Here is a 19,881-nt window from a genome sequence, read left to right on the forward strand (position 1 = left end):
AGCTAATGGGGCCTCCTGCTGCTGCCGCGCCGCCGGAACATGATTTCTGTTCTTATCCTGAAGCAAAGTTCTTAACCTGAAGCACTATTTCTGGGTTAGCGGAGTCTGTAACCTGAAGTGTATGTAACCTGAAACGTATGTAACCTGAGGTACCACTGTATTGCCAAACCCACAGTGCTGGAGACAACAGTCCCTCAAATTCACAGCTGGGATGTAAACTCCCCAGGGCACCTGGTTGTTTGCTGTCTGGCAAACTGATTTAGACAGTCTACACAGTAATCCAGCACGGGCAGTTTATGCTCATTTGTAGGTTTTATATTCCCAGGTGCAGGAAGGGGTTCTCATTTGTTCACATGAAGAGAGACAAGATTCTTCATGTCCCCTAGTACCAACTGCCAAGAAACTAGTCACTAAATGCACATTCCAAGATGCCACAGTTGATAGAATGCACTTGGCAATTGCAATGCTTCCTTTCCAACAAGATTAGCTGGAAGCTATGCCCTTTTGACAGGCATTGTTCTGTCTTGTAGTTCTAAATGCCCCAGGGCAGTAGTGCAGTATAACTAGATGGAAGGTGTAACCCGCCCCCATGGACAACATGGAAGAGGGCACAAAAAGGGTGGGAAACACAAGCCCTGGAGCATGAATGTGGCCCTCTCCCCAGGCCGTACACCCCCTTGCCAGACCTGCTTTATAGAACCTCATTGACTTTTTTGTTTGTCTGGAATGTGTTCTTGAACTCTCATAATGGCTCTTGGTTGTCTGAATAGAGAAGGTTTGTGAGTGTGGATAGAACCATTGTTTCACACACTTTTACCTCTGCCCCCACTCCCCACTGGCATATGCCACTCGCCCAGGAAGGTTGCGCAGATGAGAATAAGGCCTGAGTATGAAAAGGGTTCCCTACCTTGAATATGTTGGCTTTACAATACTGTTAAATTATATGATATTTATTTATTTGTATACACTATATATATGCATATGGCTGTATCAAAACATCAGGGTAGTGTATAACAATAAAACATAAACACCATTAAAGCAGTGGAATGATCTGTTTCTCAGAGGCTTGGACAGGGCAGCAGGCCAGGTGGATTGGCACCTTGCAGCGTTTCCCTGTCCTTGTGAACACAATTTACTACAAGCACATTCTCCTGCCTGCTGAATGGCATTGGCAGGAGAGGCATCTTTTAAGCTAGGGTGGGCCAATGGTTAGTTGAGAGTGTGAGAGACGCAGGTTCAAGCCGCCACCCCCCCCCCATGAAATTCGCAGGGGCTGCACAAGCACCATGCGTGTAAAGCCCTTGTCTCCCACCACCCTAAAAAGAATCCTGGGGACTGCAGTTTGTTAAGGATTCTGGGAATTATAGCTCCCGAGAGGGGTAAACTATAGTTCCCAGAATTAATTTCAGGCTAGACTACACCACAGACTTATTGTGAGGATAAAAGCCGGCGGGTGGGGTGGGTGGGGGTTAGAGAGAAAAAAATGTAGGCTGATAGTACCTTGAGCTCCTTGGAAGAAAGGCAGACTATCGCCACCACGAGTAAAATCTGAACAGGACCAGTGAGAATTTCGGAGCAATATCTGTGAAAAGTCCATTCTTAACACGGTTCTCTCGCTTGTTGCTTTTCCCACGAGAAGCTTCTCCGCGAACCACTTTGAAAGGATGTGTCGCGGCTCCGGCGTAACCGATTGCGGTGGGGGAAAGGCTCTTTGCCCATGCTCAGAGGCACTCTGGCCTTTAGCCAGACCTTTCCTTTCCAGGACGGAGGAGCCACCCCGCTTTCTGCCGCGGAGCAGATGCAACAGAGCAGCAAGCGAGGGCTTTTTCTCTTGGGCACCAACGTGGCCAAACAGCAGCAGCGGCAAAACCTTTTCTAGGGCGGGAAAACGCGGCGAGACGAAACACGCTTGGCTGTGGGCGCAGCTCTGTCTCCCTGCCTGGGCATCTCCCTGTCCTCGGCGCCACTTACTCCCGAGTAGACATGCTTCGGCGGGGCTCTGCGGGAAGCCGCCTCCCTCCTCTGCCTCCAGCTCGGCCCCGCTCCCCTCCGGCCTGGATTAAGCAGCCGCTTGCTCCCGCCCCCGGCTGCTCTCCGGCTAAATCTCCGCGGTGCCGAGGGCCCCAAATAAATCCCGGGGAGGGAGGCCGGCCCTGTAATCCGATTCCCGGCCGGGCGCGAGGGGGCCAGGCCTGCGCCGAGGGCTAACTTCCCCGCCGCCCTTGATTCCGCTGCACAGACGAGCCGGGGGCAGCAGCCGGAGCTGCAGGCTCCGAGAAGGAGACGCCTCTCCTGCGCTAGGTGACCCTTTCTCCCCGCCCTTGTCCCCCGCACAGACCCGCACGCAGTCCAGAGGAGCCACGGCGGCGGAGGAGGGAGAGCGCGCGCGCCCGCGCGGCTACAAGACGACCGCAGGTGAGCGTGGGTGTGGGGGGTGTGCGCGTGTATATATGTATATTGCCTGCTTGCCATGGAATCCTAGAACTGTAGAGTTCGGAAGAGGGACCTTGAGGATCATCTAGTCCAGCCCCCTGGACTTTGCAGGTGGCCCCTACCCCTTAGATGGATTGAACCTTCAGCCTTGGTGTTATGACCAGCACCATGCTCTAACCAGCTGAGGTACCTTACCCAGGTGTGCAGTAGCACTGCTGTAGCTTTAAAGCACAGCTGCACATGCCAGGCGGAAATTCAGCCGGTGCAGCCTTTTGGCAGGCAACATTGTAGTAGTAATAATAATAATAATAATAATAATAATAATAATAATAAATTTATTATTTACGGTATACCCAGCCCATTTAGCTGGGTTTCCCAGGAAGGAAAGGCACACACCTGTTTTGTGTTCATGAGGGGTGGAATGGCAGGACGGGGAGCAATAGGGGTGATATATAACTTAAGCATCGTTTATTTAAGAGTGGGAAGCGTTTGCTCAAATTATCCAGCTGGTTGTTCATATAAGAGCTTACATAGGAGCTAACTCCTGGGGGCTGAGGTCCCTTTGCCCCCCAAAAAAAATATTTGAGGGGGCTAGGGCTCCCCAAGTTGAAGGGCGTTGCCATTCAAATGGTGTGCACCGTGTCATGTGTTCGATTATGTGGGGCAGGGCCTACCTGACACGCCCCCCCCCGTATTTTATTCAAGTTGGCCCTCCTGCTGCCTAACTTTTAAGAACTGGTGCCTGAGGACTGCTCCAGGTGACTAGCTTATTGAGCATTCCTCCGGACTTCATTGCACAAAGGTTGCCTGAGGTTAGATTATGTCAGGTCTTTGTTGAGCATTTATTCTGATTCGTTTCAAGTTTCACCATGTCGTAGCATCCCTCTCCCACGAAACAGGTGATAGTCAGGCAGCATCCTGAGTTTTGCTTGTTTTCTTTCTCCCTTCTCATCTCTTTTTGTTTTTTCTCTTTTGTGTTGTGTACCTTAGATGGGAAGCCTGCAGGCAAGAACCGTCTTGTTATCCTTGCTGTTATGTATGTAAGCTGCTCTTGCAGGCTTTTTTTGCTTGAAGAACAGAGTGAAAAATGCTTACAATAAGTAAGTGTAAGGAAAGTAGGTTGAAGGAGAAAAGTGGCTGATTGGAAGTGGAGATTAGGTTGGAGCAGGGGTTGGGAGACGTGTGACCCTCCCATTGTTGTTGGACCCTTGGTTAAGGTTACCAGATGTCCCCGTTTCCTGGGGACAGTCCCCGGATTTACAAATCAGTCCCCTGACAAAATCCATCCCCTTCAACTGAAGTTGAAAAGTGTTGCTGGATTCATTGAAAAAAATTTGGTAACCTTACCCTTGGCTGTGGTGCCTGGGACATATAGGAGTTGGAGTCTAACAATAGCTGGAGGTCAGCCACACACCTGACCTAGAGAGGAGAGGCAGGCTATTGACAATGAACTGCTCACTCTGTGCACACCCCCCCCAAACTAAGATAGGTAAAGGTAAAGGGACCCCTGACCATTAGGTCCAGTCGTGGCCGACTCTGGGGTTGAGGCGCTCATCTCACTTTATTGGTCGAGGGAGCCAGTGTACAGCTTCCGGGTCTTGTGGCCAGCATGACTAAGCCACTTCTGGCAAACCAGAGCAGCGCAAGGAAACGCCATATACCTTCCCGCCGGAGCGGTACCTATTTATCTACTTGCACTGGTGTGCTTTAGAACTAATGGTCAGAGACTAAAAGTGTACCAGGCTCCTGTACTTTTAACATTTGTGTGGAAGAGGAGATTTCAGCACATGTCGCCGGTCATGCAAGCTATACCTGCTGAAAATCCCCCTTTCTACGCAACTATCAATGATGCAGGAGTCTGGTTTTATTTGTTTGCTTGCACCTGACCATCTTTCACATGACCTCCGGGCCCAAGGAGCCTGCCCTTACTATCTGCACTCTCAGCTGCTGATGCTTCTATGTGTGAGCCAAGACCTAAGCCAAGTGTGGGGAACCTTTGGCCCTCCAGATGTTGCCGAACTACAAACATCCCTATCTGCTGGTTGTGCTTGTTGGGGCTGCTGGGAGTTATAGTTCAACATCTGGAAAGTCAAAGCACACTTGATCTTGGCAAGGAAGGAATGAATAAGAACAGAATTATTTTCTCCCGTTTGCATTGGTGGGGTAGATTCTTCTTTAGCCTCTTTGCCTGTGTCTCATAATGGAGGCACCATGGACGAACTGGGGAGGAAAGGATTAAAGAGATCTTTGCTTGTGTTTTGCCCAGTTTTTACCAGAATGAGTCAGTGGGTGGAGGAGCGTGTGATGCTTGCTGGCTCTTCAGCTTTTACTCAAGGCAAAATATAGACTCTCTTCCACTCTCCCACTGTTAAAAAAATAATTGCTAACCAGGATTCTGGAGAGAGTTGTGGAGCAAAGGTGTTCTTAGGAAGTTCAAAAGTGGCGAGAAAGCAAATTGTGACTTGCAGCATGGGCTGAAGCGGAAGGAAACGGCAGCTTGGCTTGGTCAAGCTATACCCACAAATCCCTCCGCTCCCCAACTTTTAGCCCAAACATGCCTTTTCTCATATCACAAACCAGCAGAAGCCATCATAGTGCCTTCCAGAAGGTGTGGAACAACAACTCCCAGGCCATCACATTGTGGGTATAGCAGTGTTTCCCAAACGTGGTCCTCAAACTGTTTTTGGACTACAACTCCCATCATCCCGAGCTAGCAAGATGATTGGAATTGTGATCCAAAACCAATTGGAGACCCAAGTTTGGGAAACACTAAGAAGAAGAATAGAAGAACAGGTGTTTTTGATGTTGCATGATGCGCGGTGCATCTGATAAGCTTTTATGAGGCCAGAATTTCTATCTGGTTCTTAAGTACAATACAGGGTGTGCACCACATATATAGGATCACATAATTGCACCTCCTCCTGATTAATCTTGGAACAGGGAGTATCTGGGAACAGGGAGTCCCTGATTCTGGCTTCCCAGTTGCCCGATAAACTGAGGATTCTAATGTGCATTAGTGACCTGGAAGATGGAACTGGGAGTGGCTGTCAGTTTGGATTAATTAACAGAGAACACAAGAATGTGGTGGTGTGCTTTTAGACCCATAGGTGGAGTGCTAAAACTACATTGCCTATTGTGCAGTGCAATCCTATACTGGCTTACTCAGAAGTAAGTCCCACTGTGTTCAGTGAGGCTCCCCAGATAAGTCCCCAGAGGACTTAGATAGTTATTAACACACTTACCATGCCCCTATAAAACCCAAATTCAGGGTTTTTGTGTGTGTTTTTAAAGGGAAGACGTTTCCCATTCTTTCAATTTGTGGAAAGAACATTCAGTCCATGTGAATTTTGAGCAAAGGATTATAGGGAAGATCTGTCAACATATTTAGCAGTTCAGTGGGTTGCCAGGTCTCACTGGAGAACTTGTGCTTGTATCTGAGACAGCTGCTGCACCTCCTTTGGTCCCTGCCTCCTCCTGGGGGGCTAAAACTGGGCATTTTGCTTGCTAAAGCAGGTGAGGGAAGAGAGCAGACAAAGGCAACAGTGCAGCATCTTCAGCATCTCCTACTCTACTGCCCTGGAACGAGGTCTCTAAGGTGCAAATTAATGACCCTAGTCAATGCAGGCAACCAGCTGTTCTACTCAGGAACATAGTTTTAAAAGGATGTACATTTCCCCAGCTGCCTAGTACCAGTAGGCCTTCATATCCTTTGCCCGCTCTCTTGGGTGTAAGCCCCATTGATCTCAGTGCACCCGACAGACTGAAACAAGCTAAAACTAGTAAGTATGGCAATTGGAAGCATTGCTTGTTTACAAGCAAGAATTTGTGCCTTGCTAATGCCCCCCCACTGGCCGCCCCTCTCCCTCCCCTTCAAATCATTCCTTCTGCCAGAGCATACTTCAAAAGCAGGAAGCAGCGGGAGAGGAAGGGACGCAGTGCAGTGAGGAAATGCGTTGAGAATGGGTTATCCAAATGCTCTTCCACCCAGATCTGAAGCAAGCATCCCCCCCCCACCATGCCAGACTAGGTTGTAGGTAATCAGATGCAAAGGCTTTTGCATCTCTGCAGAGTTGTGCAGAAGGACTTTTGCCCACCTGGGGCTCCCTGGATGTTTTGAAATACAACTCCCAGCAGCCCCAGGCAGTGCAGCTGGTTGGGACTGATGGAAGTTGTAGTCCCAAACATCTGGAAGGCATATGGGTGGCAAAGGCTGGGGTAGAAGCTTGGTGCATCTTTCCTTGTCCCTACATTAAAAGATTCATATACATCAATATTTTCTCCTCTTCTGGTTGGGCCACCTTTGTGTCTGGGGAGGTTCGTCTTGGCCATGATTCAGTGTTAGAGCACATGCTCTGCATGGATAAGGACCCAGGTTCAACCACCGATGAAAAGGATCAAATAACGCAGCTCCCTTTCTGACCTGTATTCTCTTCTCACATATTCGTGGAGGAGGGTCATATAAAAGCTGCCCTGCAGTAGAAAAACTCATCTCTGGAAAGGCTGGAAAGGGAATTAGCCACAGTAGTCTTCTTGGATGGGTGCTTGATTTTAAAGGTTCGGGACTGACATCTTTATGGATTTTATTGCATTATTTGTGTGAATTGTCATAAGCTTTTCCAGGAAACCTGCAGATAAATTATGGGCAGAGTCAGGGGCCTAGCCAGGATTTATTCAGGGGCAGGGCAGGCTTTATGCTAGGGGCCCCAAACTGAGTTATCTGTGGTGTAATTGGTCAGTGAGTTAAGCATTTTTATTTATTTATTTGGGTGGGTGGGTGGGCAGCTGCGCCCCTTGAACCCCACTGGCTGCACCCATAGGCAGGGGGGTGGGTGGTATGGATGTGATGGAATTCGTCATCTATGTTATGGGTCTTGGGCGGGGTGTGTGTGTGTGTGTGCAGCAATCTTCCTATACTTGTTCTCATTCCTTCCTCCCACTCTTTTCGTTCTGTATTGGGGAGTGTGCCACGATATGGGACACTGGACAGGATGAACTTCTGCAAATGCACCGATAATTATTTTTCTTCAAATGAACTTAGGAAGCCGCCTTACACCAACTCAGGCCATTGGTCGGTCTAGCTGAGTATTGTCTACACTGATTGGCAGGGTTTCAGACAGGGAGGAATTGCATTTTCAGACGTACCTGGAGATACTAGCAATTTAACCACTGCATTCAAAGCAGATTAAATTTGATGCTCTGCAACTGAGCTATGGCTCATTGAATATAGATTTCTTCTGCTCATGGTCCGCGGGAAAGCAAATTCTCTTTAGGTAAGTATTTGGGCCAATTTCCAGTAGACCCCCAGTAAACCACTGCAGGAGTTTATGGGATGCAAAACTTTCCTTCCATGAACTTCCTTCCCTTATTATTTTTTTAGGATCCAAGCCTTATCGGCAACAATTTACTTATTTACGGTGAAATTTGGGCATAGATGGAAGTCTGCAGAAACTTCTTAAGGCTTTCAACCTTGGAGAAACATGCTTATTTTATGCTGCCATTAGTTTGGTCCTGCTTCAGGATTTATTTATGGACCCCTCTAGACTAGCTCTCATTTCTCTCAATGATGCCGCCAGATTGCACTTACTACCTTAAAAAAACAAACAGAAGCCGCTTAGTGATGAATTCATTGCTCAGGAGGAACTAGTTCGAGTGAGTTTTGCATGGAGGCTTTTGAGTACAGTGATTTGATTGTATTAACAAGCAGATTGGAGTGGCCACCTTCTGCTCACAGCTTTCCATGCCTGTTCCCTGCAGAGCTGATGAAGGAACGTTTCCTTCAATGCTGGCAAATTACTAGGACAACAAGAAAACTTAATGAAACGCGGCAGGATTAAGGCGTGCTCTAAAAGTTATGCCTTGACTACAGGTAGCACCAGTCTTCGTAAAATCCATTTTCATTGCTACAGTTTATTTCAAAGTCCCAGTGCACAGCATTTCTTACATTCAGATTCCCAGAGTGAACACAGTGGCCAATTTTTCCTCCCTCTGAGCTAAGCCATGGTTTGACTTAGTGTGTCATCAGAAGCATGCGTTGCCCCACCAACCTCAGCCTACCCTCCCCTGCCTGCCTGCTGTCTCGTTACATACAACCAGCCCAAGGAGTGGCATGGCTTGCCAGCTTCCTCCTCCTCAGTCTTGTAGAACTTTGCGGGGAAGGAGGATGGGAGCAAACCTGGAATTACCTGGCTGTTCCTGTCTTTCGCTGTGGCTCTGCTTACTGCTGGTCTCCCTGCCTTCCACCCTCCCAGTCTCAAGAAGCATCTGCAACCACTGGAAACCAGGGTTATGGTTGACTCTCCTGGACAAATCACAAGCTGTAAACCATGGTAGGACAAACCTGGTTTATAGCTTGTGGTTTGTCTGGACAGTGGTGTATCACAAGTCCAGGTTATGCCAATCCATGACTTGGCTCAACGCAGTGCAGAAGCAAAATAACCAAGGTTGAACAAAGTGGCCATAATCTCCTCTTTAGGAGCCTGCTCGCTCATACTAAGCCATGGTTTGTAATTGATCTTAAGGTGACTGTTCTGGAGCAAATGAACCTCAAATGGAGACTTCAATGTGAAACTCCAGAATTACAATTCATCAAGAGGTTCTGTGCTGTCATTTGTGGATTGCATTGTCACAGTGGATTTTTTTAAAAAAACAACACAAATCACACGACATGGGTTAGCTGACTTGCCAGTGTGAAGATGTCTGTGTTATCAACACAACTTTTTGTGTGTGTGAATGGCCACGGTTAGGAATGAAATACATGCACACTTTCAACTCAGAATAATGTCTCAATCATCTAATGAAGTGGAGTGTAGTTCACAAAAGCTTTTGCCGTAAAAAATATATATGGTGGACTTTCATGAATGTGTTAGCCATGTGACTGTTATTTTTGCTATAGTAAAGTATGGCACTTAATTATACATTTGCCTGCTTTGGTTCTTCAAGAAGCAACAAGGGCAGAAGCCCTTTTTCATTTGCACATGTGATAAATGTGGCAAATCTGTTTTAAAAAGTGATTGGGATAAATCTATGGAATTGTAGTTTCCCCTCATAACATTCTTTACAAACTAAGGTTCCCATATTTTGGGGGAAGTCCTGGACTTAAAAAGTGAGTTGGATGCACTTTAAATGTATGGTATGGAGATGTCCTGGGAAACTCCTTGTTTTAGTTGCATATTTTGCAACGTTGGCTCTACACATGGAGTGTGTGGGATAATTAAGGAAAAAGCAGGCTTCATACTTCTTTTTTTAAAGTTGATTGTGCATTTCTGCAGTCATGAGACAATGGAAAAAATCCAAAGAGTTATTTTCTTTTGTTATTAAATAAATAATAGAACAAAGTCAACAGCCTAAGCCTTAAGCTGTTTTGCCTCACTTGTCTTTGCTTTACTGCTGAGTTTTCAAACCTCCTGTCTTGCTTCGTTTCTGAAAACAGATTAAGGAGCAGCTTCTTTGTTTCCTCAACTCTCTCTCTTTCTCTCTGTTTTTGCTCAAATGTCCCCCCCCCCCCGCCGTGTGTATTAAGTGTGCTTACTAACATTACAGTATGTTTGATTCTGGATTCAAAAAAGTTTGGTTTAAGATAAGAGTTGAAGTGCTTTACACGGAGGAAGTCACTCTGAATAAAAAAGCATAGAAATGAGTTCAGGGTTCCACCATGGTTCCCATGTCAAGTAAGCAGCAAACGTGTTCTATAGGACTGCATATTGTGCTTATTTACAACTTGACTTCCATTGCCTGTGCTTTTTCTTGGCCCGTTCAGGGTCCCCCCCTCACTCCCCTCCTTTCTTAACCCTTTACACCTCAGTCCTCATTTGAAATGGAGCTATATGTTCCAGGTTCTCTGGCTTCCTTTCCATCTGTTTCCCTTTCTACTGAATTTAGGTTGTGAACTTGACCAGGTTGGTGGGCTGTCATTTCCTCCTACCTTACTTTTATCTATAAAGATAGCATAAAAATAACTGCTTCTGCTACTAGTGCTCCTACTATTAATACATTTTTGGAGAAAGGAATGTTTTCATGTTGGCCAACTCGACACGAGCCATTCTACTATAACAGAATATAAGTCTGCTTAAAAAAAACTAAAATCAAAGAACGTCTTGAAGTATAACATTGCTTCCTAGATACGGGTAACCCAGAACAATAATTGTGTTCTAGAAAAAAATTGGGGTTGGCTTTTACAGCCCAACTCTCCATCAAAGGAATCAGTTTCCACCTAAGTCGATTGGAGAAAATTGAGTGAAAACAAGGAAGATCTTTATTTTTCTGTTGCAACAGAGTCCCACCACCCCTTGCAAGGAGGTGAGGACCCAGAACAAAGGTGCGCCAGAATGACATTTTGAAATTGTCCAACTCCTTAGCCAAAGACCACCCAACAGGAATAATATACGTGTCACAGAAAGCGGTGGTCTATAACAGAAGAGAGTGTGGCTTGTCTCCTGTCTGACAAGATACCTGTTAATGGTCACTGATTGCATTACCTGTCCAGGTCACAGACATACCCTATTCATACACAAAATATGCCCTTAAGACAAGATTTGTAAGTGAAAAGAACGATGGGAAAAGGTTCCTCTAATATATTTCCTTCTGCACAGGAAATAAGGGGAGTCATTGAAGGACAATATGGCTTCAGGATTGCTCTCTGTACTCTTTCAGACTTGTGGTTTATATATTTATATGTGTGTATTTACCTTGTACACCTACAAACATTTATTTTATATTTGAAACCTTAGAATTTTTGTAACAGTTGGGAAAACATACAGTTTGTGTCACTACACAGCAAAGGCATATCCTCTACCAAAAAATGTAGCAGTACTGGTAGTAGCGATCCTGCAATCAAAACAGCATTTGGGATGGAGGGACAATAAAATGGCTTGACTCTGGTCTGCGTTTTGCAAAGTGACCTGTGGCTGAGATGTAAAATTGGCAAAACAATAAAGTTGTACAGCGGCGCTGTTGCTGCACATCTCAGCAAGGGATTGTTTCCTGGAGGAGGAGATGTTGTGTCCTTAGATAACATTTTGTAACCCTATGGAGCATGATGCAAATATCCGAAGCGACTGGAAAATAAGCATTTTGGGTTGCTTTTGTCTACCCGGAAGTAAGCTCCACTGAGTTCAGTGGGACTCCCAGCGATACTTGGTAGACACATTAGCTGTGCCAGTTTGCTTCAGTTCTCTTTAGCTCTTCATAAGTAATATTATTGTTTACAATTTTTTATTACACTTTTAGAATTGGCTGAAATCTAATTGAGCCGGTAATTGCTAATTGAAGTGAGGAAAAGCTAAAGGACCCCTGGATGGTTAAGTCCAGTCAAAGGCGACTGTGGGGTTGCGGCTCCCATCTCGCTTTCAGGCCACTTTCAGTGTTATAAATTTCTCACAATGTTATTAGAGAAATATACGCATCCAACTCACATTTTAACACTCACAAAATACAATGGTACCTCGGGTTACAAACACCTCGGTTACAGGCGCTTCAGGTTACAGACGCTTCTGGTTACACACTCTGCTAACCCAGAAGTAGTACCTCGGATTAAGAACTTTGCCCCAGGATGAGAACAGAAATTGCGCGCCAGCGGCAGTGAGAGGCCCCATTAGCTAAAGTGGTACCTCAGATTAAGAACAGACCTCCGGAATGAATTAAGTTCGTAACCAGAGTTACCACTGTACAAGTAAAGCTCATTTTTCGCTACATTAATAAATAACATAGACTCACATTTAGATGAAAGACAATGACTGTGCTTTCTGCTTGCGTCACAGGGCCAAAAAGTGAGAGAAAGATTAACAATAAGCCAATATATGCTAACAGTGGTTAATGACCAACATAATCATCTCAACAGCGAATAAAAGAAGTTAAATTGAATACACAGTTAAGATCAAAGGTGGTAGCTGACCAAATCCTATGGCGGGCATAGGCAAACTCGGCCTTCCAGATGTTTTGGGACTATAGCTCCCATGATCCCTAGCTAACAGAACCAGTGGTCAGGGATGATGGGAGCTGTAGTCCCGAAACATCTGGAGGGCCGAGTTTGCCTATGCCTGTCCTATGGGAACAAAGGCTGTCGAATTCAAAAACTTGTAAAAGGCAAAAAAAGCCCAGTATTAGAGAAATTCACAGAAAGACACTGCAAGCAAAACTAGAGAAAAGTGGACTGTGGGCCAATTTGATGCTTGATCTACTCTCCCTATTCCCAGCTAAGCATTTATAAGGTCGCAGCTTCTGGGGCCTAAAATGTGGAGACCAGCAGGGACATCCTTCTCACTTTTTATTTATTTCACTTCACATGAAGTGAGACGCTAGCTGTGCTCCATCTTAATCAGGCCAGAGACATTTGTTTTAATACTACTATGACATACACAGCAGTACAGGCTGTAGGTGGGGTAGAGGGCCCAGGCCACATAGAGTGTTCTGAGCCCAGAAAATCCTCTTGGCAGTCAGTGCTTGCAGTCAGGCTACATTTGCATCTATGCGTATTACTGTGCGTGCCCCAATCTTTGAGTGGCGAGAGATTCCAGGGGTCCCAGGAGCTCATCCAGGGTTTGGTTTCCTTGGAATGCAAGTCGGTGGAGATTGTAGTGTCTTTAGGATACATGGTTGTATTTACACATATATACAACCTGAGCATAGGATGGAATGGCTTATTACAACAATGCTCCAACAGATCTTGCTTCCCTGTTAGGGTTCTAGGGGTGGGGTGAGGGGTCCGCAATGCCATGGCTTTGGATTCAGCACAGAGCAAGAAGCCTCTTTGTCTTTCCAGCTTCCAGTCAACATTAAACATGCCAACCAGCCTTTGCTGTTCTCCTCCTTACAATATGATGTCACCTCCAGCCAGGTAAGGGGGTAGGGAAAATGTTTGCCCCCTCCTGTATAACACCATCCCTCCGTTGTCTCCATGATAACATGGCCGCCTGTTTAGTCATGCAAATGGGGGTACTTAGCTTGGCTGGCTAGGGCCATTGTCTTACAAAAAGATTGGTTTCTTTCGCCAGTACAGCAAGTTCCGTCTTGTACAGACCCCCTTTTTGCAGATACAAAACCACAGGTTTGGTTGGAACCAATTAGCACCCTCCATACCCAAGCCATCACCTCAATATCTGCACTTGGGCTCATGGTTAGGCTCTCTTCTTGCTAACCACAAGCTTCAGCCAAGGTTTGTTCTTGCCCTTAGCTGATAGCGAGGAGGAGAAAGTTAATCGTGAGCCCTGGTGTGGATGACACACTAGAACAAATCATGGCTTAGCTTAATTCAGCAGCCAAGAGGGGCAGGAAAGGCATCTGGGTGGGAAAAGAGGTTTCCTCTGCATTTGGCACATCCATTCATTGAGTTCCCTGGTGGAAGGATTGGATCAAAGCTTAAAGTTCAGTACTTTATTGACCATTTTATTGATTTGATTGATTTCTGCCATTTGCCGTATATTGCTTAACACCATCATTTCTAAGTGGTCACAAAAGAGATATAAAGCATATAAACCATTTAAAATTAGCTATAAAATCTTAAGCTTACTTAAAATTGTGTGCCTGTCTGGTCTCCCCTGGGAGTGAATTGGACTCAATCATTCCTTTGCTTTCATATTTTGTATCTTATTTCATTGTAATCATTCTCACTAAGCTTGATTATTTAGCATTTTTGTGAGAAGCTAATGGTGTGGGCGGTAATCTTTAAGGAAATAACATTTCTTTTGTTTGTGGTGTATTCTGGGAAAAAACCCCCATAATGAATGGATTTGATTTTAAAAGGAAGTTATGATACAGACACCACCACCCCCGATCTTGTTCTTGTTTTCATTTTTTAAAAATTAAACTTTAACCTCTTATTTTCTGCCAAAAGGAAAGAAAGGAAATAATATATATCCAAGGCGAAGTGTTTCCCACGAGAAAGTTATCTCTTTGGTGGTTTAGTTGAAAGGGGAGAGACCTTTAGGATAATGACTTTAAAGCTGGCTGATACATTATTGCTATGGAAAATCAAGTAGATCACTTGGTTATTATTTTTATCCTCTGGTTCGGTGGCTTAACTTTTCAGTAACAATAATTGCTCAGGAAACCATTAGATTATTGTTTACTTTTCTCATCATACTTAAAAAAATAAATCATACAAGGATTAATGTGAACAAAGTGATCTTACATTTAACCCTTTGTTGATAGAAACATTGACGCTTATCGTTTTGGTTTTGGGTACCCAAGACAGCTATAAAGATAAAATACTTAGTGGAAGGTACTAAGGATGACCTCATTTACAAACAAAAAACTATGCTTTTATTGATAACGTTCATTTTGCAGTAAAACAATGTAGTGATACATAAGTCATGGGAGTCAACAATATCCCACTATGTAACATTCATCAATGTCCACAAATGGTATGTGTGATCTAACTGACCCCACAGCTTGTTAAACATTAAGCATTAATATACATATAGCTTAATTATAATAGCTGCACAAGTGTAGGAGTAAACAATCTCAAAAAAACAAACAAACCTGCAACCTCAGCACACACTACTTGAGGAGCCTATGTAAAAACAACCCATTGCACAACTGCATGACTAAGACAGACTAAATGGTTACATGAAGCACATGGTTGCTGTAAAACTATGCCCCCAATTCCCATTCTCTGGAGCCGGTCCGGGAGGATATCATAGCCCATGATATTGAAAGCCAATGAAAGATCATGAAGCAAGAGCGAGGTCACACTCCCCCGTCCCACTTTCTACAAAGGGTGATCAATGACATCTCAGTCTCGTGGCCAGGTCTGAACCAGACTAGAATGGAACTGAGTAATGCTTGTCATCCGATAATGCTTGCCACTGCCCCAGAATAAACCCGAACTTCTGCAAACATTGTGGCTTCCCCAAGCCTGCTGCTACTTTTGTCTCGGGTGTGGGTGGGGCTGTCTTGGCTCCATAAGCAATGACACCTTCATGTCTGAACCAAGCCGCCACACAAGAAAATGCAGCTCAGACATGAAATGGGTATAGCAACAGTTCCAGTTAATCCTATCTATTGTCACCTATCTGCAGCCCTTGGATCTCTTAAATGCATGTTTCCAAGGGAGGAACCTGAGAAGAGCTTAACCAGAGGTAGCCTGTTCTTTCTTTTATTTGCATCGTCCCTGATCCCTTTTATTTTCTTTTTCTTTGCTTTAAACAACTGATCTGTCGTTGCACACAGCCAGAATTCTGTAGGGGCAATGATCCCATCGTTGATTAATCCTTTCCAAATGAAGCAAAAAACAAAGCAAGTATTAATGAAAAGCTGGCACAGATGTGTTCCATTTTCTTTGGGAGGTTCACACAAGGGTGTGTTGGTTACACACATGGCAGAGATGCAAGGGTACTCCTTGATCTCACGTGGCCTCTTCTCCTGTCCCTGCCCCCATATGACCTTTAATGGGAACAAGAGCATTCTTACATCCATGTCTGCTCAGGCAGGCACTGCATACATTAAGAATGTAGAACAGACTGTTCCAATCAGCAGCAAGCATCTATCTCATGCTCTCCTCTCATCTCCTCTGGCACAGCTGTTGGAAAGAGAGCAGGGGGCTTTCTGTTTCCATTTTCCACGGAAACCACTTGGAAATGAATTTCAAAGGTGATGTTGCGTCCCAGTGTCATGATGATGTTGGGTGGTCTCGCCCACCTATCAAACTTGCCCCCTGGGTGTATGTGGAGATTAGGATTTGGCCCACTGGCCGGACTCAGTTCCCCACCCCTGTTTGAATTACTCAAGAGTAGCAGCAACTTCACTACCTCCTTTATTTATCTATTTATTTTAAAAAACACGTGTATTATACTTAGGAGTCCAATCATACATTCATATATTGCTACAAAAATTGAAATGATGACACCTATATGAAACATACCTATGCAGATATTCATAGAAATAATAATAACTAACAATCTGGTATACATAAGGACCTTGGAAATGATGGAGTGGGAGAGAGACATGTTTATAAGAGAGGGAAACTAAGTAGATAGTTTATTCTAAAACAGTATATGCAAACCATTGCAAATAGCATCTTTGGATAAGCCTATTTTTCTGATGTTCATTTGTCAGTCTTCCACTTCTATAGCATGTTAATTTAGTAAGACTGTGATATTCCATATTTTGCCATGCCACTTGGCTACCAGACAACTGCTGTGCTAGTCTCTTGCTGCAAAAAAGAATGAGTTTTGCGATACCTTAAGGACTAACACATTTCTTAAAGCATAAGCTTCCATGGACTACAATTCACTTCATCAGACACATGAAGTGTTTCCCTGAGTTTTTGTTGCCATCCGTCTCTCTCAGGAGACAATGGAGGAGTGTGCCATTGAGGATGAGGTCAAGCTGTTGGACAGTGCCTGCTCTGACTGTAGAGACCGATGCGGAGGAGACATGTTGGATTGCAGCTGGGGCAGATGAAAGTGTCCGGTTTTGCTGCTACAGGTGCACCATGGTGTTTCTTCTTTCTGCACTCCTCACAGCTATCATTCCTCCTCTGGTCACTGCTGTGGAAGCACAACCTGGCTGTTTGTCTCCAGGCACAAACATACAACGGGGTTCATGTTGCCAGCAGACGTCTTTGTAACATGGAGTTGGTCTGCCAACAGGCCTAGTGCCAGACGCTGGCTCCCCATAGAGCATGTTCTTGGGGATCCTGCAGGGATGGAATGACAATGGGAAAATTCCACTCTGTAGGCTTCTCACTCAGGTTTCTTTTCCATGACTAGTTTGCCTCAGATTCCTGCTAGAATCCCAAATCAGCTCTGCTTTAGTTACACACACTCTCAGGCTTGGTAGGGGTAGATTTACAAGTATAGTGGTACCTTGGCTTATGAACTTAATCCGTTCTGGAAGTCCCTTCTTAAACCGAGGTTCACTTTCCCTAATGAGGCCTCCTGCCGCCGGTGCCCTTCCACCATTCGGCTTCCATTCTTAGACTGAGGTAAAGTTTGCAAACCGGGACACTACTTCCGGTTTTGCGAAGTTCGTAAACCAAATCGTTCTTAAACAGGACTGTTCTTAAACCGAGGTACCACTGTACTTCAGGAAAATAAAGGTAAAGGGGCCCCTGACCATTAGGTCCAGTTGTGACTCACTCTGGGGTTGCGGCATTCATCTCTCTTTATTGGCCGAGGGAGGCGTTGTACAGCTTCCGGGTCATGTGGCCAGCATGACTAAGCCGCTTCTGGTGAACCAGAGCAGCGCACGGAAACGCCATTTACCTCCCCGCTGGAGAAGTACCTATTTATCTACTTGCACTTTGACGTGCTTTTGAACTGCTGAGTTGGCAGGAGCTGGGACTGAGCAACGGGAGCTCACCCTGTCGTGGGGATTCGAACCGCTGACCTTCTGATTGGCAAGTCCTAGGCTCTATGGTTTAACCCACAGCGCCACCCGCGTCCCACTTCAGGAAAATACCATTGATCAAATCCTGAAGATGGCATAAGAGAACTACCTTCAGATCTTGTGGTATAGTGTAAGCCGTGAGGGCAAAAATGTTCCTCTTTAACCAGGCCATTGGATGATTGGCAGCCAATGCTATCGGGTGTGTGTTTGTGTGTGTGTGTTATTGGGTTGTTTTTGTTTTTATTTTGATTATTTTAAAAATACATTATGAACACAATTAAGTAAAATGGCAAAATGGACTGGGGTTCTTTTTCTAAATGTAACACTCTTGGGTTAGAAGGGCAGGGGAGAGCATCAACAACCAAATGGAAGAAAATGGCAGCTCCTGAAAACCTTTGTCCATATCGGTTACAGTGCAACTGTGCAAATCTGTAGGACACCCCCCCCCCCAATAACCATTCCCTGTTCATGAAGTTACTGCTGGCTGGTTACTCAGATAACAACATGGTCTTTTTCTTTTGTTCTACTGTGGGAGTTCAAAATAAAGCTTTTGAGAAAAGTGTGTAATACAGAAAAATAGACATTTGGGAATGCGAGTTATTCAGCAACTCCAAATTGCTCATTGAGCACAGAGAATTTGCTGACTTGCCTGGCCACACCAGTTACCTTTAAACTTATGGAATGCGATTCACTCTCTTTGAAAGACCAGAGCATTAGTTGTGTGAGCAGTTCAAAGTTTCCTAACGTCCATATAGGTAAGGAAAAAGTGCTTTCCCTTGACCTCCACTTCTTTTTCTTCTCTTTCATTGTTTCGTTTCTTTTCATTTTATCCAGTTGATACTTTTCTTGTGGTGTTGCTTTTAGCCCAACGATTCTATTCTAGACTTAAGATGAGAGCAGAAGTCATGTACTCTAAGACAATTCCAAGATTTTCCACCTGAGTTGAACTACCTCATGCTGCCTAGTGGTACCACTCATCTTGACTATGCCTTTATCCTTGGAACACATGCCAAATCTAGACTTCAACGTAACACAATATGGCTACCGATTAACAAAAATTGGGGGTGAGATGTGTTTTGGAGTGACCGCACTATAAAATATGGATAGGGATTTTTTTTTCACCTTGCGAGCCAGATCCAGAATTATCCTACCCTCTGTGGACCATTTTTGATAAGAGTGTGGAGCCAATCCCCTGATGTTACATGTTATCAGGCACAGGATTATCTCCCATCTTAGCTTCAACTCCTCTGCCATTCCTCTTGAACTCCTTGATGTAAGATATGGATGTAAAAGTGTGGAAACGCCCAGCTTCTCATGTTGCGATGTACAATGATCTTTATATAAATCCCTCTTCTTTTTTTTTTAAGAACCACCTTATGTTTATTTACTTACAGATATGTCCTTCCATCTCTTTGCTCTGATCTGCTGACAAGTACATATCCCGACATCTCCCAAATCTACAAGGTAAGCAAAGCGTTACGGATTCAGATACACACGGGGTTTACATTATTGTTGCTATTGCTGTTATTTATTGCAGGGTGGTTCACAACTCAAAAATATGAAGTAAGAACGCAAAATACATAACGCAAAATACATAAGAAAACAAAAACGGAAGCAAAATCATTTACTCCACTAACACATTTAAAAGGCCTTGGAATGTTAATCAGCCCAAGGCCTGGCTGAAGAAAAACATTTCTGCCTGGCTCCTAAATATACCAGTATATAATGAAGGTGCCAGGTCAGCCTCCCTGGCACAGAAAAAGCCCGTTCTTGTGTTGCCGGTCTTCAGACCTCTTGTAGAAGGGGCACACAAAGAAGGGCCTCAGATGATGATCACAACATTCAGGTTGGTTCATATGGAGGGAGGTGGACCTTGTGGTCCTGAGCCATTTAAGGTCAAAACCAGCACTTTGAATTGGGCCCGGAAAGTAATCGGCAGCCTGTGCAGTTGGGCCAGGGGCAATGTAATATATTCAAACCATCTTGCCCCGATGAGAAAGCTGACCACCAAATTCTGCACCTTTTGAAGTTTCTGAACCATCTTCAGAGGTAGCCCCACATATTGCCTTTATTCCTTAAAAAAACCACAACAACTAATGTTGCCATTCCAAACCGTTTACATTA

At 44.8% G+C, this 19,881-nt stretch overlaps 1 protein-coding gene and 1 long non-coding RNA gene across 2 annotated transcripts in view; one reads left to right on the forward strand and one right to left on the reverse strand.

Moving 5' to 3' along the window:
* The window catches only part of LOC309370888, a 238,162-nt gene that overhangs the window by 8,760 nt on the left and 209,521 nt on the right, over positions 1-19,881 (reverse strand). The gene's annotated exons all lie outside the window — the stretch shown is intronic.
* The window catches only part of SLC16A12 (solute carrier family 16 member 12), a 43,806-nt gene that overhangs the window by 2,642 nt on the left and 21,283 nt on the right, over positions 1-19,881 (forward strand). Inside the window, exons 2-3 of the mRNA XM_081912977.1 lie at positions 1,507-2,415; positions 19,152-19,221. The gene's annotated coding sequence lies outside the window, so the exon portion shown is untranslated. The remainder of the gene's footprint in view (positions 1-1,506; positions 2,416-19,151; positions 19,222-19,881) is intronic.

Source organism: Podarcis melisellensis, assembly GCF_964234715.1.
Source record: "Podarcis melisellensis genome assembly, chromosome: 5".
NCBI lineage: Eukaryota > Metazoa > Chordata > Lepidosauria > Squamata > Lacertidae > Podarcis > Podarcis melisellensis.